Below are 12,814 nucleotides of genomic sequence, written 5' to 3' on the forward strand. Positions count from 1 at the left end.
ACCTATCTACCTATCTACCTATCTACCTATCTATCTATCTATCTATCTATCTATCTATCTATCTATCTATCTATCTATCTATCTATCTATCTATCTACCTATCTACCTATCTACCTATCTACCTATCTATCTATCTATCTATCTATCTATCTATCTATCTATCTGTCTATCTATTTTTGCCCACAAATCTAAAGGACATCTATGTATGTCTAACGTTTCCCCAATCTCTTGAATCTTTCCCATTGGGGTGTAAAATATCCTTTTGGTTCTTTCTTAGGAAAATCACAACAGCAGAAGATGAATAAAACTTTCCATTCATAAAATCGTTTAGTAAATGCCTCCTTAGCCCCTCCCTTGTAGAGGACAGCTTTTCCCTTGAAGGAGTATGGAGAGTTGCTCTGGTGTTTGTGCTCTGACCCCCCTTCCCTTGTGTCTTAGCCCATTCAGGCATGTGTTATTCTGCCATCCCTGGCCCTCCAAAGGCCAGTTTTCCTTTTGTGGTGGTCCAGCCTGCCATCAATTTCAAGCGGAAGTGTCTGCACTCTCAAAGCAGTACCAGCTCCCTCTTTAGGTGCAACACTCTCTTTGGTCCTTAATATATCAATTTCTGCTTTCCTGGTGGCGTTCTTTACCCTGGCCTCCACACTGACTTCCAAAGGCCCAGCTGGCCCTGAATACTTTGCTTCCTGACCCTCCAGGCTGCCCACAGCCCTCTCTATCCCAACACAAGCTTCTTCATCTTCATGAAGCTACTGTTTACATATCTGGCACTTGCTCAGGTTGCTTCTCTGGACCTGACTGTCTTTGGGCATCTCCATTTGAGGATTACTATCAAAGCATGTTCCAACAAACCTCATGTGTCCACCCAAACATCTTTATGCTCCATCTGTGTTCTTGATGTTGGAGACTAAGTGGAATATCCAAGTCACTGGTGACAGTCTTATTTTCTTTTTCTCCTTTTTCCTACACAGCTCTGAAAAACATCAGTGTGAAGTGTGTGCTCCGAACACACTTCTGTTTTTCTCACTTGGAATATTTAGTGTTTAGTGGATTTTCTCTGGATTCAGATTCTGCCCTGATGAATCTCTATGATAATATATGGCCAGATGACCCATGCCTCTCTGCATTGTCTTCTGCTTCTCTTCCCGTTTCTTGGACAGATTAAATCTACACTTGTCCCCACCCCATGTTCTGTCTTCAATCTTCTCTCTGCTTATATTTCAATCTCTTCTGCAAAGCCTTCCCCAGATCAATAGATGAGGTCAGATCTCTTTGGATAAGATATTCACAGCATCCTTGAGAGATTGTATTCAAACAGCAGATTATGCTTGCTTTGTAAACATCTGTGCCCATTCAAAGACTGTAAGCTGGGGAAGGCAGGCCTGGAGCTGTTGTCTTATTTATTGCTGTAGCCTGGGCATTGAATGTGGTGTCTTTCCCTAATATATGAAACATGGTTCTTACCTAGTTGACCAGATGGATGAATAGGGGCTCCTGCAGCCCTGTGTTTGGGAAGAAGTGGTTGCGTTCACCTTACCTGGTTCATAGATGGGACTTTGATCATGTGCTGGTTGGGAGGTGCATTTAGCACTTGGAGGAGCTCACCAAGGACCCCTTCACCCTGCAGAATGAACAGCCTCATAGTGCCAGCGACACTGATGCATGGCTACTGATAATTGTCACGTAAGAGACTTTTATTAAAAGAAAATCTAAAAATATTATGGGTGTTTATTAAGATGATGTATTCTTAGTCCCAATTATCACAAACCTTAGATCTGAAGACATGAGCATTTACATGTGTGTGAATTCAGGGCCTGGGCACTGTCCCTGAGCTTTTTTGCTCAAGTCTAGTGCTACCACTTTGAGCCTTAGCTCCACTTCTGATTTTTAAGTGGTTAATTGGTGATAAGAGTCTCACAGATTTTCCTTCCCAAGCTGGCCTTGGACAAGATCTTCAGATCTCAGTCTTCTAAATAGCTGAGATTACAGGCCCCTGGCAAACATTTTTACTTTTCCTTTGTAAATTATTTTGTGGTCCTGGTGTTTAAACTGATTATCATTCACATACTAAACACTTGTTCCATTACTTGAGCCATTTACTCAGCCCTTGGTGGCTTAGTTATTTTTCAGATCAGTCTAGCATCAGGATCCAAACTGGTCCATGATCACTCTATATATACTTCCTGCATAGCCAGTATAACAGACATACACCACAATGCTTAACTTATTGGTTGAGTTGGAATCTTGTTTACTTTTTACCTGTGCTGGCCTCCAACTATCATCTTCTCAGATTCTCCTGAGTACCTGAAATTATAAGCAAGTGCCATCACACTCAGTCTGTTGTTTCTTTTTGAGGCAGATTCTCAAGATGCAACTCTGATTGGCCTTGAACTATGAATCCTTGTGCCTCAGACAAAAGAGTCCTTGGGACTACAGCTGTATGACACTAGACTTGGGGACATTTACACTTTTTAACAGGCATCTTAAGTTCTATGATTGAAATGGTCTCTGGTCACAGCTATGAAAAACTCCCTATTAGAATCTTTTTAAGCTTAAAGTTCCAGTGAAAGATCACAAATCCATCTAATATGGACTAGCGTTGGCAAGCCTGATTGTTTTTCTGTAGAAGGCTTCACCATGGCTTTTTTATTTTTGTAATTTTTATGAAGCTTTAGCCCCTCTTGTGAGAGCTGAGATTGCATTCAAATTGTCAGCTCTCCAGCTTGTCTGTGCCATTTTACCTAAAGTCTTTGTATAGTTTTTTTTCTCCCACAATTTAATCCTCTGTATGTCATTCCTAATTGCTACCATTTCTGATGATGGAAAACAATGTTGGCAGTGGTTAATTTGAAGGGTCTGCAATCTCTCCTATGCTTTTTAAACAATCCTGTGTGACCAGCCCCATTTTACACTGACTGAGTGATTCTCTCTGGCTCTCTAAAGAGCGGTTCCAGATTCCACATATGTCTCCTAGACTGTACTGTGGTGTTAAATTAGACTGCTGTCTTTTCTCCTAGGTCCACATTGCCTTGAATTTCAAAAACCACTGTCCCTTCAAGCAAGGTAGGGAGGGAATTGACTGCTGCCAATTATACATCACAAAGAAGGTTTGTTTTCCAAGTTAGCTAAAACCAGCAGTGAGCTACCAGCAGGGTGCTCTTGCAGTCAGGAGTCTGCCAAAATAAAACAGAATTGAAATAGACTTGGGCGGGATAAATGCTGGTGGCAGGTGCCAGGAAGCCAGGAACGTCTATCAGGGGCAGTGGGAAGCCAAGAAAGTGTGTGAAGCTGTAATTCTTGCAACCACATGGATGAGAGCTGCCAAAGGAAGCTCCTGAGGCAGTGATGAATAGTTGCAACCCTTACTTCCTGAGCTGGAATATCATCTTCCTGTGAAATACATGACCACAATGTGCTTTGCTTGAATGTAGCATTGCCTCAAAGTTACAATGGGACAATGTGGGAATAGCTCAGATGGGACTTTGTCTGGGTGGCCTTCCCTGACAGATCTATCTTCAAGAATGTAAGAGAAGGCTTCTGGAGCTTCTTCAGCCTTTTCTCAGCACTCACTTCCTCACTGGAGCCACAAAGAGCTGAGTAGAAATCTCTGAGCTTGAATCAGGTTGTAGAGCCTTTGTTCAGTGGCCTTGGAACTGGATATGTTTCATATTTTAGATTTTGTTTTGGATTTTAGAATATTTGCTTATGTATAAGAGCTCATGGAAGTGGGAGCCATTTCTGAACATGAAATGCATATATATGAAATGTTTCATATATACCCTCAGACCTATGTAATTTTATACAATATCTTACACATTTTGGTTCACAAAATGAAGTTTCAAAATGTGAAATTTTCCACACGTACTGTCATGAACAAAAAGTTCTGGATTTTGAATCTGTACAGATTATGCATCCATCCATTAGAATTGTGGAGGGAGCTCAGGTTTGGGAACCCAATCTGGGCTGTTTGTAGACTATAGATCTGTGTGGCTGCATTTCAGAGAAATTTCAGTGCAGTGGAGGCAACATGCTGTGGAATTCAGGGGGTGTTGATGGCTGGCATGACATGGTGCACTTCCCTTGTGAGACATTCACAAAGTTCACACCCGTGTTACAAGTGTCTAGTTAGTTATAAAGTATCCCCCAAGGATGCCTACACTACAGCTCTCCGGATTCCATTGCACTAGGTTGCTGAGAGCAGATGTGAGAGTTTGTACTTCTTCCTATTTATGAATGAGTTTGGAACCCAAAGTTGAGATCACAGTGTAGTAGAAAATAGCCCTCATTCTCATTCTTTAAAGATCTCTATTCATCTCCACTTCATAATCCACAGGAGCTATTCTCAATTCTTGGAACAACCTGCATATTCTGCCCACCCTCCTTGCCTGTCAGCAAGCACCTTTACTGAAGCCCTCATGCTGCCCCCTTCCTGAACAATCAACCCATGACCTCATGCTAAACACGATCTGCTGTGTTTGTTAATGCTTGTTTAGTTTGGATACTTACCATGTTTAGTTGACATAGCTGGGTCTATTAAAAGATAAGAATCCCTTAAGGATTTTACTCACATAGATTACCTAAGGCCTAACTGTTGTACTCACTTTAGTCAATAGTATGTTTTATTGCTTCAAATTTAATTACCTTCAAATTTCTCTTAAAGTAACTTCAATGATACACAAATGAAAAGTTTGAAGTACATGATTTCCCCACATTCATTGTCTATTATACTTTTTAACCAAGCTATTCATTAATACACTGTTTATCTCTGAATTTCTGGCTGCAGTTTCCAAATGCTTTATTTTCCATGATCTGTCCTGCCTCTTAACCAAGTTCCAAAACTTGTTTCTATAATATGGGAAACAGATGAGAATTTTTAGCAAAAACTGTGACCATTTTTTTCCCCAAAACATTAAAAAATTGGAAACAATCTTAAACTTACAGGTAAGTTGTAAATACAATATAAACTTTTCCCCTAAACTGTTTGATAATGTATCCTTAAGCCCATTATCTTTAGTGCTTTCTTGTATTCTCAGCAAACAGGGTCATTTACTTACTAAACAAGACCGCAGATTAGCAAATCCCTGTTCATACATCAGTGCAATCTAGTCTTCAGATTCATTGGAGATCTTCAATTGTCCCAGTAGTTTCTTAGTGAGAGGATCCAGTTCATGAGCATGTGTCACACCAAGCCCTCCTTTCCCTTCATTCAGTATGTCATGTCCATGAGAAAAGCCCATTGCCCTTCAAACATCTGAATGCTGAAGAATAATCTGTTCTGAAACTAGACTTATGTTTCCCTAAGCAGGATTTGAACAAACATCTCCCTTCATTCACAAACAACACTTATAAAAGCGTATAGAAGTAAGAGAGAGACTTTACTCTTCAAAAAAAATGTTCACTTGACAGGTACTGGTGGCTCAGCCTTGGTACTCAATCCTTGGTACTCAGGAGACTGAACACGTGGAAAATTATGGTTCAAAGCTAGTCCCGATAGAAAAGTCCACATCTCCAATTAACCAGCAAAACAATCTGGACTGGCAGCATGGTTCATGTGGTAGAGTACCAGCCACAAGTGAAAAAGCCCAGAGAGCTCATGAGTCCCTGAATTCATGCTTTAGTATTGGCACAAAAATGTTTAATACCATGATGATAAATGGATGATGTCTGACCAAAGTGGGATGGGAATTGTGCATATGATATGTGAAGCAGTGTGCATTTGTGTGTGTGCATGATTTAAAAAAATCGGTTTCAGTTTTAAAGTTCTATAAGTAAATGAACAGAAAAATTGTACTGTTTTTGTCTTATAAAACATCATCCCATTTCTTGAATAGGGTTTATACAGCCTTTGCAAAATAATTGATTCCAAGATGGATAAAAATATTCTTTGCTAAAGAAACAGAAAATTGTGAAGAAAATTAAACTAACCATAATCTTATCATAAAAATAAATGTCAATCTTAAAGTAGGTTAAAAAATACTTACAGGTCCATAAAATTTTGGATAAAATCTTACATAGTTTACATATGTTTGTAAACATAAACACACACATATGGTGTAGAAATTACTTGATCAAGGCAACTTTTTGCTGAATGTGTCTACTCCCCAATTTCATTTTTTCCTGGTCCAGTGTCTGCCATTTTAGTAAATTATATTCATTCTCTGTGTTTTACTTTGCACCATTTGTCATCTTATATAGTATGCATATTTTTTATTGAGCAATATTTCATGATTTAATCTTTTTTATTTTTTGGTTGATATATCTTGTTAATGCATTGGGTCCTGTTTCCTTTCTTCACATTTTATTGAGCTATTAAGCATTTTCTTTAATAGGTGGTTTAATTCCATTTTAAATTCAGTTGTAAAAATTAGTGAATACTCTCTCTATCAATGAATGCTTGGTGATGAACATATTTTACCATGCAGTTCCATAGGCTGCACATCTCTAATCTAAACTCCACAGTGTTCCCAACCCTGCAAAGTTTTGAGTATCAACATGGTACCGCAAGTGGAAAGTTCCACATAATGAATCACAATAATAACACAGGCATACTAAAAACACTGTATGGATGTATCTTCTGTCTATGCCTATATACTATATGTTTGTGAAATATAAGTGGCTTTGAAGTTTGGACTTGGAGCCCATCTTATGTATACATGAATATCTCCAAACTGAACAAAACCTGAAATCCTAAACACTTCTTGGCCCAGGCATTTTTGGGTATGAAATGCTCAGCCTCTATTGCACTTTATTCAATTAATTTCCATACATTAAACATTTGTTTCTGATGTCTTGCTAGAAATTTCTATAAGAATTACCAAGTCACTCTGATATATATATGTATATATATATATATATATATGCCTATATATACATGTATATTTGATGTATTTATTTTGAACAACATAGCTCTTGGATTGCAATTAAAAAGTTTAATAGTATATCTCTTAGGTTAGAATGAAAAGAAAATCTATATTTGTTTGTTTTCCACAAATGATTGTGGGAAATGATTCTCACAAGAATGATATGAGAAGATTTCTTTCTTTTTTTCTTTTGACGGTCATGGGGCTTGAACTCTGGGCCTGGGCGCTGTCCCTCAGCTCTTCAGCTCAAGGCAAACGGTCTACCACTTAAGTCACACCACCACTTCCGGTTTTCTGGTGGTTCATTGGAGATAAGAGTCTCATGGACTTTCCCTTGGGCTGGCCTTGAACCGCAACCTTCAGAGCTCAGGCTCCGGAGTAGTTAGGATTACAGGTGTGAGCCACTGGCACCTGACAGACTTATTTTCTTGAGCTCTCAAATAATAATATATGTTGCCGGGCACCAGTGGCTCACACTTGTAATCCTAGCTACTCAGAAGACTGAGATCTGAGGATCGCCATTCCAAGCCAGCCCAGGCTGAGTCCATGAGACTCTTATCTCCAATTAACCACCAGAAAACCAGAATTGGTGCTGTGGCTCAAGTGGTAGAGTGCTTACCTTGAGCTGAAGAGCTGAGGGACAGTGCCTAGGCCCAGAGTTCAAGCCCCACAACCAACAAAAAATAAAATAAAATAATAATAATATCCTGAGTATGTTTTTGTTTTTAACATAGTCTTTAGTCAAAAAGCAAAACTAATGTCTTGCATACATTATTATTTTGTTTTGGGGGGGGTCCGGTTGTGGGGCCTGAACTCTGGGCCTGGACACTGTCCCTCAGCTCTTCAGCTCAAGGGTAGCGCTCTACCACTTGAGCCACAGCGCCACTTCCGGCTTTTTTCTTTTTGCTCATGTGGTGCTGAGGAATCGAACCCAGGGCCTCAGGCATGCAAGGCAAGCACTCTGCCACTGAGCCACCTTCCCAGCCCCAGCAAAACTAATGTCTTATCTAACACTATTCATATATTGGTTATTTGTAGATTTTCATACTGTATAATCATGCATTCTTGTATGTGTATTTTTCAAAGCATTTATCTTACTTTTATGAACTTAAAAGCATTACTAAAGGGCAGTCTCCAATAAGATTTCAGTATCATATACTAGGGTGCTTGCTAAGTCATTCATCTAATAAACTGCTCTTTATCTGGTATTAATGTTTGGACAATCGCAGCTACTGTACCTGATCTCTGCCCCTCAAAAAACGGAGGACAAAAAACTTCTATAGACATTTTCTTTAAGCACTTTGACTGTCTGAACCAAATGGGGATGCATAATTGTGGAAGTAACTAGAGCCCTTGAATATAATTGCACTCATACGTCAAATAAGACAATTTGTAACAATTCCATCCAGCACTTTAATTTTGTCTGTTAAATTATTCATGTGAATACTTTTATAAGTTTATCCATGAATATTTAGCTGGTTGTTGATTCATAACCATAAGCTATTTTATCATTTCATTTTTCTCATGATGTCCAATTAACAGCTATGTGAAGGTAGAGAAAAGTTATTCTTGGTAATACGAGTCACGCCTTTCCCCACTGACTTACTGAGGTGGTCCGTGACCATATACTATGATTGGAAGTTACGGCTATTTTGACAGTGTAATACATGTTCTAGTAGTAACCATCATAATATAGAGATAAATACTACAAATTCTTATTTTACCACTAAAGGACATTAAGAAAGGTTAAGTAGTCTTCTAAAAATCACACAGTATGCTGGTGGGTAAGATTGGATTCATATCCAAGAATATGTAGACTGAATTTCTTCCACGCCACCATGATGCACAGGCAGATCCCCAGTGAACCAGGCCAGTGGCAGCTTGCCCATCATTCTCAATCTTGGCTGCTATCACCAGGGACAATTTGCCAACTAGATATCCAGAATGCTCTTGTCTGCTAGTGAACAGGAATTTATGAGTTTCACATGTCACATACATACATGAGACCATGTAATTATAACCCCTCTGTATGGTATTTTCACAATAAAAAAATTCTATAAACGTATATACATAGGAGGCATGCAATTTGGCAGGATGTAAGTGTGGATGGCTAGTGGTAGATGTCAAAAGTACTGAGTAAATGCTAGTATATGTGGGATGTGACTTTTGATGGTAGTGACTAGGTGAGGGCAAGAATAACTGGGCCAGCATGGCCCCTTCACCTATACAGAGACTGATCCTGTATTTGCAGGAGAAAGCTCCTTGGGCAAGATCCAGTGAAGGCATCAATAATTACTTGTAGAAATCTAATGAAAAGGGAACCTGATCACATTTCTAATCATTTATCTTGAGTTAGATACAGCCCATAATTATATTAGTGGAGCTGCATACCTAAAAGCATGAATTGGTATTATGCAGTAATCTATCTTAATACAATGATCAAGAAGGTCATACCTAAATGAGAGGGTCATATTTAATGTAATTATATACATTTCCTAGTGCTAAAATATCGCTATACACTAAGTTAATACTGCATTAGGGGAGCTGCATATAAGTCACCAGGGATAATGCATCAAATTATCACTACAACCCATCTGAACATCAGAATCCCCAAGGAAGTTATAATAAATGCATTGTGTGTGTGTGTGTGTGTGTGTGTGTGTGTGTGTGTGTGTGTGTGTGTGTGTGTGTGTTGGTACTGGGGCTTGAACTCAAGTCCTGCATGTCATCCCTTAGCTTTTTCACTCAAGGCCACTCTACCATTTGAGCCACACCTCAATTTCTGGATTATTTTTGTTGATTAATTAGAGAGAAGAGTCTCACAGTCTTTCCTGTCTGCCCTGACTTTGAGTCACAATCCCCAAATTACACTCCTGAATAGTTTAGATAATAGTTGTGAACCACTGGCAAAGATGCATATTTTTCTTTTGCTTGTGCAATGAGGCCTGGAAACCAGTCCTTTTAAATTTGATTTTAATTGTTTAATTTAATTAAAAATTATCTCTAAGTAGTTGTACAGAGGAGTTTCAATTCAAAATGTCAGTTTATAAAGCACAAGACTGTGTATATGTTTTATGTAAGTTTATAATTTAGATCTAACTCCCACATAACATGTACCCATTGTCTCTTTGAACTTACATCACTCAACATAATTTTTTTCAAGTCCATCCATTTCCCTGAAAATGATATAAAATTACCTTTACTGATGAAGAAAATTCATATACATATTTACATTAACATACACTCATATACATTCTCTCTAGATACTATGTATATGTGTATATGTGAATATATATGTAAATATACTATACTATATGGTATATATAGTATATACATATATATCATATAGTTATACAATATATAGTATAGTATATATATATATATATAAATATATATATACCACACACACACACACACACACACACACACACACACACACACACCCCGTTTTCTTCATCCACTAGTCCATTGTCAGGCGTCTGGGCTGGGAAATCACCCTTTTAATAATGTCAAGTGAGTCTGATATGTAGCTTGGTATAAGACCAATCCTCAGAGCACTGCTTTCTATACAGTGAATGTTTTATACATTTGAAAGTCTAATCAGGTCGTTCCTGGTGAATTTGTCTTCAGTCTAGTTCAGAGGACTGTCTGGGGGCTCTTATGCCTTGGTTTCTCTCCATCATTCACTCCCATCCCTTACTGCTATAACACAAGTAAGTCCTAAATTCTCCTCTCATCACTAGTCTTCACAGCAGGTGCCATGCTTATGTGTGTCTCTTGCTTGGGGATTTAAATTTATGTTTCTTTGTCTTCCTGAAAATGCCTCTTGGGTCCTAAGGCCGTGTCCTGAACTTCTTCAGCGCTTCCTGCTTGCTCCTCCTCGCACAGTCAGGGTTTTCCCTGACTATAACACTGTATTCAGTGGTGTTGGTTGGGTTATTTATTTACATTTCTATCTCAAGCCCTCTCTGTTAAACATATTTTCTTGACGGAAATCAAATAGCCCAATGCCTGCCTCACATGTGGAGCATCAGTGAATACTTTAGACCAATGAAATAGTAAGTTCAGAGAGGCATTTTCACCTGAAAATATGCTCCCACAGCTCTAATCTGAACCCTATCACGCCTATTTTAGCTATGAACTGGGTGCTGATGGCTCACATCTGTAAATCCTGGCTAGACAGGAGGCCAATAGCTGAAAATCATAGTCTGAAGCCAGCCAGGGCAGGAAAGTCTGTGAAGCTCTGCAGAATTTTGAAGTGAGCTATGGCTCAAACGATAGAGTACTGGCCTTGGGCAAAAAAAGCTCAGAGCCAGTGCCCAGACCCCGAATTTAAGCCCTACGACCAGGGTAGGGGAAAAAAAAAGAACAGCATTGGCCAGGTGCTCACAGCTGTAATTTTAGCTATTCAGGAGGCTAAGATCTGAGGATGGGTTTGAAACCAGCCTGGGTAGGAAAGTCTATGAGATTCTTGTTGCCAATTAGCCATCAGACACCAAGCAGCTGGAATTATGGATCAAGTGGTAGAGTGCCACCCGTGAATGAGAAAGCTAAGAGTGTCTAGTCCTTGAGTACCAGAACAGACACATGCGTGCACAGATGCGTGTGCGCATGCACGCGCACACACACACACACACACACACACACACACACACACCCAGAAAACTGCTTTGCTGATCTATTTACTGCATAACTGCATTTTCTTTAGTATTTATGAATTTTTTTGTACAGCTGTTCTCCCATTAAGATTCCTGTGTAATATACTTGGAATTGCATTTTCTGGAGTATTTTAGAGGGGATCACTGGGGAAAAACTGTTCATGTGGATAATTCTATGTCATAGTGACTTTTGGTTTCTTCTCGATGGTACTGAGGCTTGAACCCAGGATCTTGCACTTGTTTGGCAAATACTTGACCACTTGAGCTATCATGTGGATGACTGGTCAAGCTCAGCCTTCCTGCAGGATACTGTTTGAAACCATTGTTCTGGGTCTGCCTCACTTTTTGCCATTGACTTTTCCTCTAGGCAGGCATGTAGAGATTTCTTTTGGAAGTGAGCTCTTGAGGGTGTGTGAGTAGATCAATGGTGTACCAGTCACTTTTTCCTTTTGAATTTGAGTTGTTGACTTTTATAGTCATTGAGAACTGCTTAGAGAGAACAAGAAGGAGGGAGGGACAGGGTTGATTGTACAGGCCCAGTGGACTCAGGACTGCCATGGTTTTGAGGACTGACTGGCTCCTCTCAGTGGGTGGGGGGTAGAGTGGGGGTGGGGGTATAAGTTGTGGGAGGGGCTGAGGAAGGTGGATCTGAGGGAAAGTAGCTGTCAGAAATGTTTTCCTGAGAACCACTCCGCGCACTCATCATTTAGAACTGAGAGAAATACAGAAGAGGGATGTAAGGTCTAAGCAGGGAGAGAAACTCTTCAGGATCCGCCTCCCCAGTTGCCACAGTCAACTGATCTGTGGTTAGGACTCACAGAATCTTCTGCTCTTTTTTTTTTTTTTTTTAATTCCAGTCCTGAGGCTTGAGCTCAGGGCTTGGGCTCTGTCCCTGTACTTTATTTGTTCAAGGTTAATGCTCAATGCACTAGCATTGCAACTTGACTTCTGTTTTATCTTTTTTTTTCTTCTGATGACTAATTGGCGATAAGTCTTACATGCTTTTCTGCTCCAACTGGCTTTAAACAGTGATGCTCAGATCACCGATTCTTGAGTAGCTAGGATTACAGGTGTGTGCCACTGGTGTCCAACTCATTTTAAATCTTTGATGGCTAGAATCTGCCTATGCATCAGGCTTTCTTTCAAACTAATAAAGGTAAATAGTAAGGTTGGGAATGTGGCTTGGTGGTAGACTACTTGCCTAGCATGTATGAGGTCCTGATTTTAATTCTTTGGTACCGCATAAAAAATAAATAAAACTAAAAAATAAATAGAAGTCATGTATTTTAAAATAAA

The 12,814-nt window shown here is 39.4% G+C and overlaps 1 protein-coding gene across 1 annotated transcript in view; it reads left to right on the forward strand.

The window, feature by feature from the left end:
* Window positions 1-12,814, forward strand: part of Abca13 (ATP binding cassette subfamily A member 13) — a 402,123-nt gene that overhangs the window by 202,404 nt on the left and 186,905 nt on the right. The gene's annotated exons all lie outside the window — the stretch shown is intronic.

This window comes from Dipodomys spectabilis, unplaced genomic scaffold, assembly GCF_019054845.1.
Source record: "Dipodomys spectabilis isolate Male_0828 unplaced genomic scaffold, ASM1905484v1 ptg000092l, whole genome shotgun sequence".
In the NCBI taxonomy this organism is placed as follows: Eukaryota; Metazoa; Chordata; class Mammalia; order Rodentia; family Heteromyidae; genus Dipodomys; species Dipodomys spectabilis.